The sequence below is a fragment of the Pelophylax lessonae genome, assembly GCF_965119305.1.
Source record: "Pelophylax lessonae genome assembly, chromosome: 3".
NCBI lineage: Eukaryota > Metazoa > Chordata > Amphibia > Anura > Ranidae > Pelophylax > Pelophylax lessonae.
The window spans coordinates 63,139,444-63,153,376 of record NC_138770.1 but is presented as its reverse complement, the minus strand read 5'-3'; the positions used below and the strand labels follow the sequence as shown (position 1 = coordinate 63,153,376).

At 44.4% G+C, this 13,933-nt stretch overlaps 1 protein-coding gene across 1 annotated transcript in view; it reads right to left on the bottom strand.

Annotated features, from left to right (window-relative positions):
* The window catches only part of SCARA5 (scavenger receptor class A member 5), a 547,393-nt gene extending 542,069 nt beyond the window's left edge, over window positions 1-5,324 (bottom strand). The window contains exon 1 of the mRNA XM_082250066.1: window positions 5,061-5,324. The gene's annotated coding sequence lies outside the window, so the exon portion shown is untranslated. The remainder of the gene's footprint in view (window positions 1-5,060) is intronic.
* Window positions 5,325-13,933: the final 8,609 nt, after the last annotated feature.

The following is a 13,933-nucleotide window of genomic DNA, read 5'->3' as shown; positions in this document are numbered from 1 at the left end:
CCTCCAGGACCTATTCCCTCCAGGATCCGTTCCCACGAGAACCTGTTCCCAACAGAACCCATTCCCTTCAGGACCTATTCCCACCAGGGTCCATTCCCTCCAGGACCCATTCACGCCAGGACCCATTCACGCCAGGACCCATTTCCGCAAGGACCCACATTCACCAGAACCCATTCCCACCAGGACCCATTCTCACCGGAACCTATTCCCACCAGGACCCATTCCCATCAGGACCCATTCTCACCGGAACCTATTCCCACCAGAACCCATTCCCATAAGGACCCATTCTCACCAGACCCATTCCCACCAGAACCCTTTACCTCCAGGACCCATTCCCTCTAGGACCCATTCCCTCCAGAACCCGTTCCCACCAGGACCTGTTCCCACCAGAACCTGTTCCCTCCAGGTCCTATTCTCACCAGAATCCATTCTATCCAGGACCCATTCCCACCAGCATGGTACTCTACTATATGTTATACGCATACGTGTTAACAATTGCTGTTTTGCGCATTGTGTTAGGGCAGCCCGTTTATTTGTAAGGTGGAATGCACCAAAATGAAAGAAAAAAATTACAATAGCCTGGAACTCAATGGCATGTTAAACATATGCATGGTAAGATGTATTGTGTTGCGTGTTGCATCAGGGAAAACTGTTCTTTTGAAGGGAACACCTGATGCACCCCAATGGACCAAAAATTCTATTCATGCCAAGACCCATACCCACCAAGTTACTCTCAGGTGTGTTAAACAAACGTGTGTTAACACATACGTGTTAACATGTATTGTGTCATGCATTGTGTTAGGGCAGACCCTTCACTTGAAGGTGCTGCCCAATGCACCACAATGGACCAAAAATCCTATTCATCCCCGGACCCTTTCACACTAGCTTGTTACTCTGCTGCATGTTAAATGCACGTGCACTAACCCACTGGTACTCTGCAGTGCATTAAATGCACATGTGGTATAGCTGCACGATTCTGGCTAGAATGAGAATCAAGATTTTTTTGCTTAAAATAAAGATCACGATTCTCGGCATAACATCATCTTTTACATTATACAAAAGAATTGGGCTAACTTTACTGTTTAGTTTTTTTTTTTTAAAAATCATTAAAGTGTATTTTTTTCCCAAAAAACTGCGTTTGAATGACTATACAGTGTGACATAAAAGATTGCAACGATCGCCATTTTATTCTCGAATGCATTGTGTTTATAGTTATCTTCACAGCCTTAACAATGTTGATAAACATCTGCCGGGGCTCTTTTTTTTTTTGACAGCTGGGAGTGAGCAGAGAACGGCTCTGTAAGAATCGAGGACATACTGTTTTAGGCTCGGTTCACACTATTGCGATGCGGGAAGGCTGCGAATTCGCAGCCTTTTCCCGCATCGCACACGCACCCCCGGCAGTTCACACTGCCATATGCGATACGCTGGGGGTGTCAATGTAATCTTAACGACACCCCCAGTTTGATCGCATATCGCAGTGCGATCGTGCAGTTCGCACAGGATGGGATCGCACAAGTGTGAACCGCTGTGCGATCCGATCCTGATGCGGCTGCAAAAATGCCTCCTGTGCGTGTTTGCACCGGGTGCGATGCGAATTTAGCCATACAAACTGTATGGCTAAACTCGCACCGCACAGCTGATCGCATGTAATGTCGGAGCAGTGCGCTACGACATTACATGCGAACCCGGCACTCGCATCAGTGTGAACCGGGTCTTAAATCGTGAGGGGGGGGTGAATCGAGATCGCGATTTTTTAACGATTAATCGTGCAGCTCTAACGCGTCATATCGTGTTTTGTCATGTACACTGCATTAGGATAGGCTATGTACTTGAAGGGATTGCTCAATGCATCCCAATAAATCAAAAACCCCATTCCCACCAGGATCCATTCCTACCAGCCTGGAACTCTGTGGTATGTTAAATGCATATGTGTGCCCCATTTTAACCGGAACCTATTCCCTCCAGGATTCATTCTCACCAGGACCCATTCTCACTAGGACCCATTCCCACCAGGACCCATTCCCTCCAGGACCTGCTCTCACCAGGACCCATTCCCACCAGGACCCATTCCCTCCTGGACCCATTCTCACCAGGACCCATTCCCACAAGAACCCATTCCCACAAGAACCCATTCCCACAAGAACCCATTCCCACCAGAACCCATTCCCACCAGAACCTTTTCCCACCAGGACCTATTCCCTCCAGGACCCAAATCCTTCCAGGACCTGTTCCCACCAGGACTTGATCCCAACAGACTCATCCCCATTAAGATCTATTCCCTCCAGGACCAATTCCCATCATAACCCATTCCCCCGGGACCCATTCTCACCAGGACCTACTGTATTCCCACCAGAACCCATTCCCACCAGGACCTATTCCCACAGAACCAATTCCCATCAGACCCCTTTCCCCCTAGGATCCATTCCCACCAGACCCCTTTCCATCTTGGACCCATTCCCTCCAGGTCCATTTCCCACCAGGATCCATTCCCACCACAACCTTTTCCTTCCAGGACCCATTACCATTCCCACGAGGACCTATTTCCACCAGAACCCATTACCACCAAAACCCATTTCCATCAGGACCCATTCCTACTAGAACCCATTCCCACCAGGACCTATTCCCACATAACCCTATTCCCACTAGACCCCTTTCCCTCTAGGACCCATTCCCTGCAGGACCTGTGCCCACCAGGGACTGTTCCCACCAGGGCCTGTTCCCACCAGAACCTATTCCCTCCAGGACCCATTCCCTCCAGGACTTGTTCCAACCAGGACCTGTTCCCAACAGACCCATTCCCACCAGGACCTATTCCCACCAGGATCCACTCCCAGCAGAACCCATTCCCACCAGGACCCATTCTCACCAGAACCCATTCTCTCCAGGATACATTCTCACCAGGATCTATTCCCACCAGAACCCATTCTCACCAAAACCCATTCCCACCAGAATCTTTTCCCTTCAGGACCCATTCCCTCCCAGTACTGTTCCCCACAGACCCATACCCACCAGGACCTATTCGCACCAGGATCCATTCCCTCCAGGACCCATTCTCACCAGGACCTATTCCCACAGACCCCATTCCCACCAGACCCCTATCCCTCTAGGACATATTCCCTCCAGGACCCATTTTCTCCAGGACCCATGCTCACCAGGATCTGTTCCCACCAGAACCCATTCTCTCCAGGTCCTATTCCCACCAGGATTCAATCCCACCAGAACCCGTTCCCTCCAGGACCCATTCTCACCAGCATGGTACTCAACGGTATGTTAAACACACCCGTGTTAACAACTGCCGTGTTGCACATTGTGTTAGGGCAGCCCATACATTTGGAAGGTGGAATGCACCACAATGGAAGAAAAAAATCCCATTTACAGCATCCTGGTACTCTGTGGCATGTTAAACGCATGCATGGTAAGATGTGTTGTGTTGCTTGTTGCATTAGGTCTATCTGTCCATTTGAAAGGACCACCTGATGCACCCCAATGGACCCAAATTCTATTCATGCCAAGACCCATTCCCACCAACACGTTACTTTTTTAGGTGCGTTAAACAAATGTGTGTTAACACATACATGTTAACATGTTTTGTATCATGCATGGTGTTAGGGCAGACCATTCAATTGAAGGTGCTGCCCAATGCACCACAATGGACCAGAAAATCCTATTCACCCCCAGACCATTTTACACTAGCTTGTTACTCTGCTGCATGCTAAACGCATGTGCACTAATGTGCGTTGTGTCCTGCGTTATGTTAGGGAAGCCCATTCACTTGAAGGAGCTGCCCATTGCATCACAATGGACCAAAAATTCTCATTCACGCCAAAACCCATTCATTGCATCCAGGTACTCTGTGGTTCAATAACCTGAACATTTGTTGATATGTGTTGCACCATTTGTTGCATTAGGACTGCCAAATGCAGCTCAAGCTCAGAATTCAATCATAAAATGCTAGTTGCTTTGCTTGCCTGCTGACCCTTCAGTTTAATAACATTTTTCATAAAGGTTTAAAGTTGTAAGCACCCCCAGCTGTGTTATATAGTTTGTCCCAACCCCTGTAGCTGTCACTTTTCCTGGAAGCTTGGACCACATGTGAAAAAAAATAAAAATATTAGATCGCTAATTGCTTGGCTTGCATGTTGACTCTCCCGGTTAATACAAGATTTCATAAAAGCTGACAGTTGTAAGCACCCCTAGCTGTGGTATATGGTTTGTCCCAACACCTGCAACTGTCCCTTTTTCTGGACAGCTTGGCTCTTGTGTTAAAAAAAATTTAATTTTAGATTGCTAGTTGCTTGGCTTGCTTGATGATCCTTCCAGGTAATAAAAATGCAATAAAAGATGAAAAAAGTAAGCACCCCTGGCTGTGTTATATAGTTTGTCCCAACCCCTGCAACTGTCACTTTTTCTGGACAGCTTGGCCCACATGTTGAAAAAAAAAAAAAATTTAGATTGCTAATTGCCTGGCTTGCATTCTGACCCTTCTGGTCAATAAAAGGTTTCATAAAAGTTTACAGTTGTAAGCACCCTTGACTGTGTTATATGGTTTTTATCAACCCCAGTAACTGTCACTTTTTCTGGACAGCTTGGCCCGCATATAGAAAAAAATAAAATATTAGAATGCTTGTGGCTTGGCTTGCATGCTGGACCCTTACAGTTAATAAAAGCTTTTACAAAAGTTTACAGTTTTAAGCACCCTCGGCTGTGTTATATGGTTTGTCCTAACCCCTGTAACTGTCACTTTTTCAGGACAGCTTGGCCCGCATGTTAAAAAAAAAATATATATATATATTAGATTGTAAGCTCTTATGAGCAGGGCCCTCTTAACCCTCTTGTATTTTATTGTAGTGTAACTGTACTGCCTCCCTTTATATAGTAAAGCATTGTGAAAAATGTTGGTGTTATAAATATCCTGTTTAATAATAACAAATAATAAATAAAAACAATAAATATAAGAAATATATATACTGAGTGCTATCATCACAGGTATTAACCAAAAAAAGGAATAAGTAAAAAATAGTAAAAGTAGAAAAAAAATCTGAAACAAGGCCACTCACCTGTCCTACCAGGTACTCTCCCAGAATTCCCGGTGCTCTTCGGCGCTGACGGTTCAACTCCACCAAGTGCAGATTACAAGTGTTCCTGCAACATGGGGAAGGACGTCTCCCAAACTTTGCTCCAGAAATTTAACTTGTATGCGAGATAAGTTCAGCCAAGCTTTCCTTGTTCTGTCTGCATGCCTCTTCTCCACTCACATGTTTGAGAAGTGGAGTTTTGCAGTCACCTTGTTTTGGGAGGAAGAAAAAAAAAAAAAAGGAAGAAAAGATGGTTTTATTTCTTATTTGACAAACCACACAATGCAACCTCCCACTTTTTTTTTGGAAGGAAAAAAATAGGATGTATTGATGAGCCTCAAAAATGTTCAGTCCGAATTTGTTTTTTTAATGTTCAATGTTGCTGATGTAGTCATGCAGAAATGTTGGCTCATGCTGGAAGGACACTGCCCTCTTGTGGCGACACTGCTAACTGCAGACAAGGGAAATTGAGGTTGAACTTTAAAGTGTATGTGAAGGCAAAATGTTATTGTTTAAATTTGAAATAAGTAGGGTAGTGTTTCCCAACATTCTTTCAGTTGCATCACCCTTTAAAAGTATGAACTATACTTATCAATAGGAATTCTGAGTTTGGGACGATGCACACAACTGCAACAATGAATTTAACTTCACATCAGGAGCCCCCTTCATATCAGATGTTCTCCATCACATCAGAGTCCCACTTCACATCAGGGTCTCCCCTTTACATCAGAGGCCCCCATGGCGTCAGAGCTCCCCCATCATGTCAGAGGTCCCCCATCACATCAACATCAATTTCTCTCCATACATCAGAGCCTCCCATCACCTTAGAGCAGGTGTCTTCAAACTATGGCCCTCCAGTTGTTCAGGAACTACAATTCCCATCATGCCTAGTCATGTCTGTGAATGTCAGAGTTTTACAATGCCTCATTGGATGTGTAGTTTCGCAACAGCTGGAGGGCCGTAGTTTCAGGATCCCTGCCTTAGAGTCTTCCTATAAAAGCCCCTCATCACATTAGGGTACTCCCATAATAAAACCCCCCCCTTCACATGAGAGTCCCTATGATGGATGCGGGTATCAGATCCCTGTCCTTCTCACTGACCAGTGACAAAGGACCAGCCAATCTCACACCCTGTGGTCACTTACGTAACAATGCCACACTATGCTGCACCCTGCACAAAGATTTTCCGGCCCACAATCTAGGTGCCAGCCGGCTGAGAGCGATTGTCACTGGGCTAATTAAGCAAATAACCCTTTAACTGTCACCAGAGGAAGCTCTTAAATTTAGAAATACCAACTATGATTTTAGAATAATCGTCTGTAACACACACTGTCACCACAGACAGGTATGTTCATAGGATCTATTCTATACAGGAGCACTCTTCAACAGACAGGTTCTTTGTTAGCTTGCATTAAGAGCTTAGGGACAAAGTTAACAATTTTCAAAATAAGGTGTTATTAATGAAAAGGTCAAATTGGTGCAAATAAAATATTTACAGAAAAAGGGTGTTGCAAAGAAATAGAAACATAATTCAGCAATTAGAAAAATAAGGTAGAATTTAGGAGGAAGAATACTTGCAGTCAATGTCCTGGGTGTTATCAGAGTTCAATCGATGAGCCAAGTGTGATCGGTTCTCAAACTTGATAGATGTTCCTGCTTTGATGTTACCATGAGAACTCCCAACTCGTTAGGGATCTCTCTTTTTCTCTGGGATCAAAGGGGTGTTGACAGATGCCCCTGAACAATTAAAAAGAACGTCCATGGGCTGTCCTGAGTTCATGACAATATCAGGTCCCTCCTCTTTGGACAGTTTTATACCACTATTCATATCCTCCAATACATATTGGTTACATTCTTTAAACTAATAGTTTATCGTTCAGCATGTAATTTCACATCCAGGGATACTAGACACGGAATATCGCAGATAAACTTGTCACCCAGGGAATATCTGACAGCTATCTTCCCTTCTGTATGTGCTAATGTGGTCATGTATGACCTTAATTTGTTCAGTACGACATTTCTCATCCAAATATATACTTATTATTAATGTTTCATGTTCCTGTCTGTGTTTATGAATCGTGTGTGTATTTGTTAAGTTTTGAATTGGGCAGGGCTCTATGATTGCCTTTTACGATCCCCATTAGTTCTGGTCACACTTAATGGATTTGGTCAAAGTTTTACGATAACCTGGACAGAAGAAACAGACATCCTGCCAGGACTTAATTAGCGTTTTACAGCTCTGCACAGGCCCAAGTGCTGGTTTGATGTCTCTGAGTTGAGATAACAGCTCTTTTGAAGTGTAAAGCCTATGCATTCCATGAATTAAAGAAGGGGATGAGGGGGAGAATATCGCTGCGTGTATAACTGTTCTGCAAGACTGTCATGGATGACCTATAATGACTGAACAACATGGCCGCTTGCTACAGCTTTTCGTGTGTCCAGTGCGGGATATCATTACAGTCCCCATCACCACAGAGTCCCCAGGGCACACTGGGTCGCATGTTCATTGCTCCTTAGGGGAACCCAAATGGCATTGTAGGGTGCCAGGCACTCTAAATTGTAGGAAATGTTTTTGTTCTTCAACGGGGAGACTTCCCATCACTATCTTACAGACACAGACAGCAGGAAGTAAGAGGAGTCATCTCAAGGGAATATTGTCACCAAGCAAGGTTTCCTCACTGGAAGATATCCCCTCACCTCCTGTTCTTCAAGCATTTTGGATATTTTGTCGCTTTTTATCTGTTAATGGTCTAATAGTGAGGATAAATCTCCCCAGCGGGGACATAGACAGCAATGACAGCTGTAGGAAGTATAAGAAAAGTGTGGAACATTGGATTTCCTAGTAGTAGATGTTCTCAGCCAGTCCTAAGCAGAGTAGAGGAAATAGTCATCCTTAGTCGGCTCTCCCAAGACTTGAGACTGGATGTGCAAGGAGTAAAGCACCAAAAGCAGAATGTAGAAAGTTCCGATTTCATTTTCTTCAGACTCTTATATCATGAAACTGCAACTTGGGGGTCCAAAAGGTCACCCTTCAATAGGCCTACAACTGTCCCTCAACACCTGTTCTTTTATTTGACCAAAATCCCTCTGTCCCTGTTTCCTCCAAACTGTTCCTCTATTTGACCCAAAATCCTCTATTTCTCCTCTAAAGCTGTCCCACTATTAGTCTCAGAACTCTCTGTCCTTTTCTCCACCACTACAAACACTCTTTTGCACCCACATCCCTTAATCATTCTCTTCTATATTGGACCCAAAACCCTCTGTCTCTCTCTCCTTACCAACCATCCCTCTATTGGACCAAAATCCTCTTTTCCTGTCTCTATCATGGCTGTCCTTCTATTGGACCTAAATCTCTCAGTCCCGCTCTCCTCCACAACTGTCCCTCTATTAGACCAAAATCTCCCTGTCCCTCTCTTCTCCACAACTGCTCTTCAGTTGAACACAAATCTCTCTGTATCGCTCACCTCCATAACTGTCCTTTTATTGGACCCAAATTCCTCTTTTCCTCTCCTCCACAACAAGCCCTCTTTTACACTTAAATCCCTCTATCCCTCTCTTCTATACTAGATCCAAAGCCCTCTATAACCTTTTCCTTCCCAACTGTCACTTTATTGGACCCAAATCCCTCTGTCCCTCTCTTATTCCCAACTGTTCCTCTAGTCTATTGGACCCAAATTCCCTTTTTCCTGTCTCCATTATGATTGTCCTTCTATTGGACCAAAATTTTATTTTCCTGTCCTCTACAATTGTTCCTCTATTTGGCCCAGGTCTTTTTGTCCCTCTCTCTTCTTTCTGTTGGATGTAAAATTCTCTATCCCTCTCTTCTCCACAGCTGTCTTTCCCTCTAACAGACTCAGATTCCTCTGTCCTTCAACTGTCTCTTTATTGGACCCAAATCCCTCTGTCCCTCTCATCGTCTATTGGATGCAAATCCTTCTGTCCCCCTACCCTTCACAATTGTTCCTCTATTGTAACAAAATCCCTCTCTTACTTTCAACTCCACAACAGTCCCTTTATTGGGCCCAAATCCCTCTGCACCTCTCTCCTCAACAACTGTTCCTTTATTGCACCCAAATCCCTCTTTCCCTCTCACCTCCCCAAACATCTCTCTTTTGGATCAAAATTCATCTGTCCATGTCTCCTGCAAAACTGTCCCTCTATTGTACCCAAATTCCTCTGTCCCTTTCTTTAACCACAACGGTCCTTCTGTTGAACCCAAATCTTTGTGTTCCACTCTCTTCCACAACTGTCCCTGTATTGGACCAAATACACTGTTTCTAGAACCCCTGAGATTCTCTGCCCAACCAGTATAGTCCTGTGCATGGATAAAAGGGCAGAGGCCTATTCTTGCCACCCTTGCCACTTTGTATGAATAGTTCCCATACTTCCAGGAGTACTCACAGGCAACATCCAATCCCTTTGTCTCTCTCATCTTCTTTACTGTCCCTTTTAAGACCTAAATCTCTCTGTCCCTCTCACCTCCCGAACTGTCTCTCTCTTGGAACTCAATCCCTCTCTTACTGTGTTCACCTCCATGACTGTCCCTCTATTTGACCCAAATCCTTCTGTGATTCTCACCTTTACTACAGTCCCTCTATAGGACCCACATCCCTCCATCCTTCTCTCCTCCACAACTGTCCCTTTATAGGACCCCAAATCCCTCTGTCCCTCTCTCCTTCATAATTATCCCTCTATCGGACCCAAATCCCTCTTTTACTCTCACCTTCTAAGTTGTCCATCTATTGCACCCAAATCACCCTCTCCCTCTCTTGGAACAAAATCCTTCTCCTACTGTGTTCTCTACAACTGTCCCTCCATTGAACCCAAATCCCTTGGTCTCTCTCGCCTCCACAACTGTCCTTCTTTTGGACCCAAATTCCTCTGTCACACTGTACTCCACAACTGTCCCTCTATTGGACTCAGATCCCTTTTGCTCTCTCCCCTCCAGAACTGAACCTCTACTGGAACAAAACCTCTCTCTTACTCTCTTCTCAATGACTGTTTATTTATTGAACCCAAAGCCCTCTATCCCCCCCCCCCCATGACTGTCCCTCTATTTGGCCAAAATCCTGATGTGCCTCTCACCTCCACAACAGTGCCACTATTTAACCCAGATCTTTCATCCTTCTCTCCTCCACAACAGTCCCTCTATTGGACCCAAATCCCTCTGTCCCTCTCTTCTCCACAACATTTCTTCTATTGGACCCAAATCCCTCCATCTTTCTTTCCTACTCAACTGTCCCTCTATTGGACACAAATCTCTCTGCCCATCTCACCTCCACAACTGTCTTTTTTTAATGGCTGGGAACTTCTCCTCCTGGACAAGAACCTCTGCTCTAGGCCTCAAACTATTTATGCCCTCCCTACTGGGCATCCTTCCCCAGGATTGGCTAGAACCACATAAATATTCAGACTGTATATTTGACTCTCCCAGCCAACTACTTTCCAGAACTATCCAGAAGGCAGGGGGATGCAGTCAAACCCACAGCCAGTGAAACTCAGAGCAGACCAGAGCAATCAAAAGCTACTCTGATTACAGTAGAGCTAAAAGAACATTTATTTAGCCTAGCTAGCATCCTAACTAGGCTGTAGCTACACCAGTGAACTCCTTACTTCCTGTAATGAGCTGACAACGCTGAGCTGAAATTTTAATGTTAACAGCCTTGACCCCCCCCCCCCCCCATATTATGCCGTTGCAAAAGGGGAGGTCTTTGCAGTCCAAATCAGGTGCAAGCAGCCTGGGGCAAAAACAGTGCTCCTCCACAGATACAGTACAACGAGTTAGCCTAGTCACCCTACAACTGGAGCTGTGTTAAGTGCAGGATCCCAGAAATAATAAAGCAAAATAGGAAAACGAATGCAGTCACCACAACTAAGGACTGGTAAGCTGCCATATATTATGCTTTTTTCTGGGGCTTACATACACATTAGGGTTCCACTAATTTTATTGAACATAATAAAGAAAACATATACGAAACACAACAAATTCCTTGTAAGTTCACTTCCCTGTCCATTTCCTGTAGACAATCATTCATGTAACTGCTCAAAAATGTGCTTTTCTTTTTTAAGACTGGAGGGTCCCAGTTATAATAAAAAATACATTATGTGAGTGTCAAAAAGTCTGACTTATTTGTTTGATTTATTTGCTAGACATTCTGGTAGAGCATGTTCTCCGTGAAATTCTTCAGATGCTGTTCTCTGCTTTATCCATATTTTATCACACTGGGAACATTGTGGATTATGTCTCTTTGTCAATGCATGCTCCAGCTCGCAGATTTATAGTTATCTGTGGTGCCCCAGAATCCTCAGGGTTATTTGCAAAGGTCAAAAAAACAATAGGTGTTTATTTGCTACTTTTTGCCTTTTTTTGCTACAACAATTCTCCATCCTTTTACCAAAGAAGACCCATACAACCTAAGACAGAGGTGTTTATAAGAAAAACTGCTAAATGAAAAATATTACACGGAGAAAAGCCCTATATAGATGTTCTTCCTTTGTAAGTGGGCAATTGCAGAATTACAACTTAGCCTCCATTTTTGCAAAGATCTACACTACATGGCAGTGTCCATGGTTCCAGTCTGGGCCACCAGAGCAGCCCCTCTCCCTTTCACCTTTCTTCTTTCCTTTCCTTAGCTTTTCCCTGATAGAAGACCCAGTGGTCCAGCAGCATCCACCTTAACTAGGTACTCCCATAATGCTCCAAAAAATAGGAGGAGCATACCTTAAAGGGGACCTGACCCAATTCTACCTGCTAACACCTTCACCCCCCTCTTATCCATAACTATCCCTCAACTGGATCCAAATCCCTCTGTCCCTCTCTCTCCCCCACAACTGTCCATCTAACAGACCCAAATCCCTCTCTCTCTTCCAAAACCTTCAATGTCCCCTCCTTCTACCCCCCCCCCCCCAAAAAAAAAAAGTTATTCTCATACCATAAATGTATGGGAATACAAAAATTGTATTAACATTCTGGAAGGCTCTGGATGGGACTGGGTGTCACTGTGGGGGGATGAAGGCTCTGGAAGGGATTAGGTGACTCTGCAGCAGAACTGGTGTCACAATAGGGGATAAGCTTTTTGGAGGGAGCCACTGTGGGGAATGGGGTCTCTGGAGAGTGCTGGGCATCTCTCCAGGGGGCTGGGGGGTTTTCAGGGGCAATGTGGGAGATTGGAGTGCACTGCAAGGGCAGGTGGACATTGGGGCACTGTTGATGGGAACTAGGAGGGAGCTGAGTCTAAGCAGCAAACTAGGAGGCATTGCTAGAGGTAAGGGGCCTTGTGGGAAGTTGGCAGACACTGTGGGAACTAAGCACTCTTAGGGGGCACCGTAAAGGATTGCGGGCCACTGGGGGCCACTATGGGAGCTGGAAGGCACATTGAAAAGTTAGGGGATCTACTGTATAGCTAACCCGTGGCCCAGGAGGATTAACACTGCAGGTTAGGAGTGGACCATGGCCTGGTGGTTGAGAACCATTGGTATATGTTTAAAAGTTATTGAGTTCAGGTGTTTCTAGTGAAAGCTAATGTTGATGCTTTAGTATTTAAAGACATTTTAAAAACATTTGTGTGCTTTCAATCTTGTGGTAACTGTTTGGGGAAGTATGGTTCTGTTCCAGCATGACTATGCCCCTGTGTACAAAGCCAGTTGCATAAAGACATGGTTTGAACAGTTTGTGAGAAGGGACTTAAGTGGTCTACACAGAGCCCTGTTCTCAACCCTACTGAACACATTTAGCCTGAATTGGATTGTTGATCCAACATCAGTACCAAACCTCAAATGGGAGCTAATTATCACAGACACTCTCCGAAATTCTTGTGTAAAGTCTTCGCAGAAGAGTTAGGCTGTTACCACAAAGGGGGTTCAACTCCATATTACTGTCTATGGTTTTGGAATGAGATATACAGCAAGCTCATAATGATGTAATGGTTAGGTTACCATAGACCTTTGGCTATATAGAGGTCTACTCAAAAAGCAGAAGTAGGCCAGGGTACTGCTTTAACACATTTGGAAAGCACAGCAATAGGAGCCTGAAGCCTGCGGAGCCCCCCCATAAAGAAAAAAAAATTAAAGGGGAGCTCTTAAAAAAGCCAAGAGTAGAATCTAGTCATGTGGCCTTTCAAAGTCACATGATCTGCACTTATCTAATTACGGTGTCCCCTATGCTGGGTTAAGCACAAAGAGCTCTGTAGCATATTGCAGTTGTTGGTGTTAGTAGGAGGAATAGTGCCCCATATCAGTGGGAGGAATGGTGCCCCAAGGGTTGGATAAAGGCAACCAAAGGGCCACATCTGGCCAATGGACCACAGTTTGGAGCCCACTGCTCTACACCATAGAAGCCATGGTTTCCATTCACTGCACTGGTGATGACCAACAAGCCTGAAACAGCTGTATGTAGTTTAGAATACATAGTTCTAAAATAATAGGCTGTATCTGCACACTGTACAGTATACATTCACCAGCGATTTTGGAATGGTCACCGAAGGAGTGATTTCCATGACTCCCCGCACCCACTGTCCTGAAATGAGGAATAATCCATATGTGATGGAATTAATACTTTCTGTTATAAGGCTTGAGTGTGCTACATTCAAATACAATGAAAAAAGATGCAGAACAATGTATATTAATTTTATTAAACTCATCTGGTTATCAATGTACAATACAACTTATCATTTTTATTTTCCTACAAGGTTCACGGTAACCATGAATAGATTCATAAATATTCCTCTAATACACAAATAAAAAGCAGTAGATGGCTGGAAAATATGTAAAACCCGTTTTATTGGTTCTCGGCAAAAGTAAAAGTGTGCTATGGATGAGCAAACGTCCCAAAGGTCAGTTCATCAAACACTCAACATG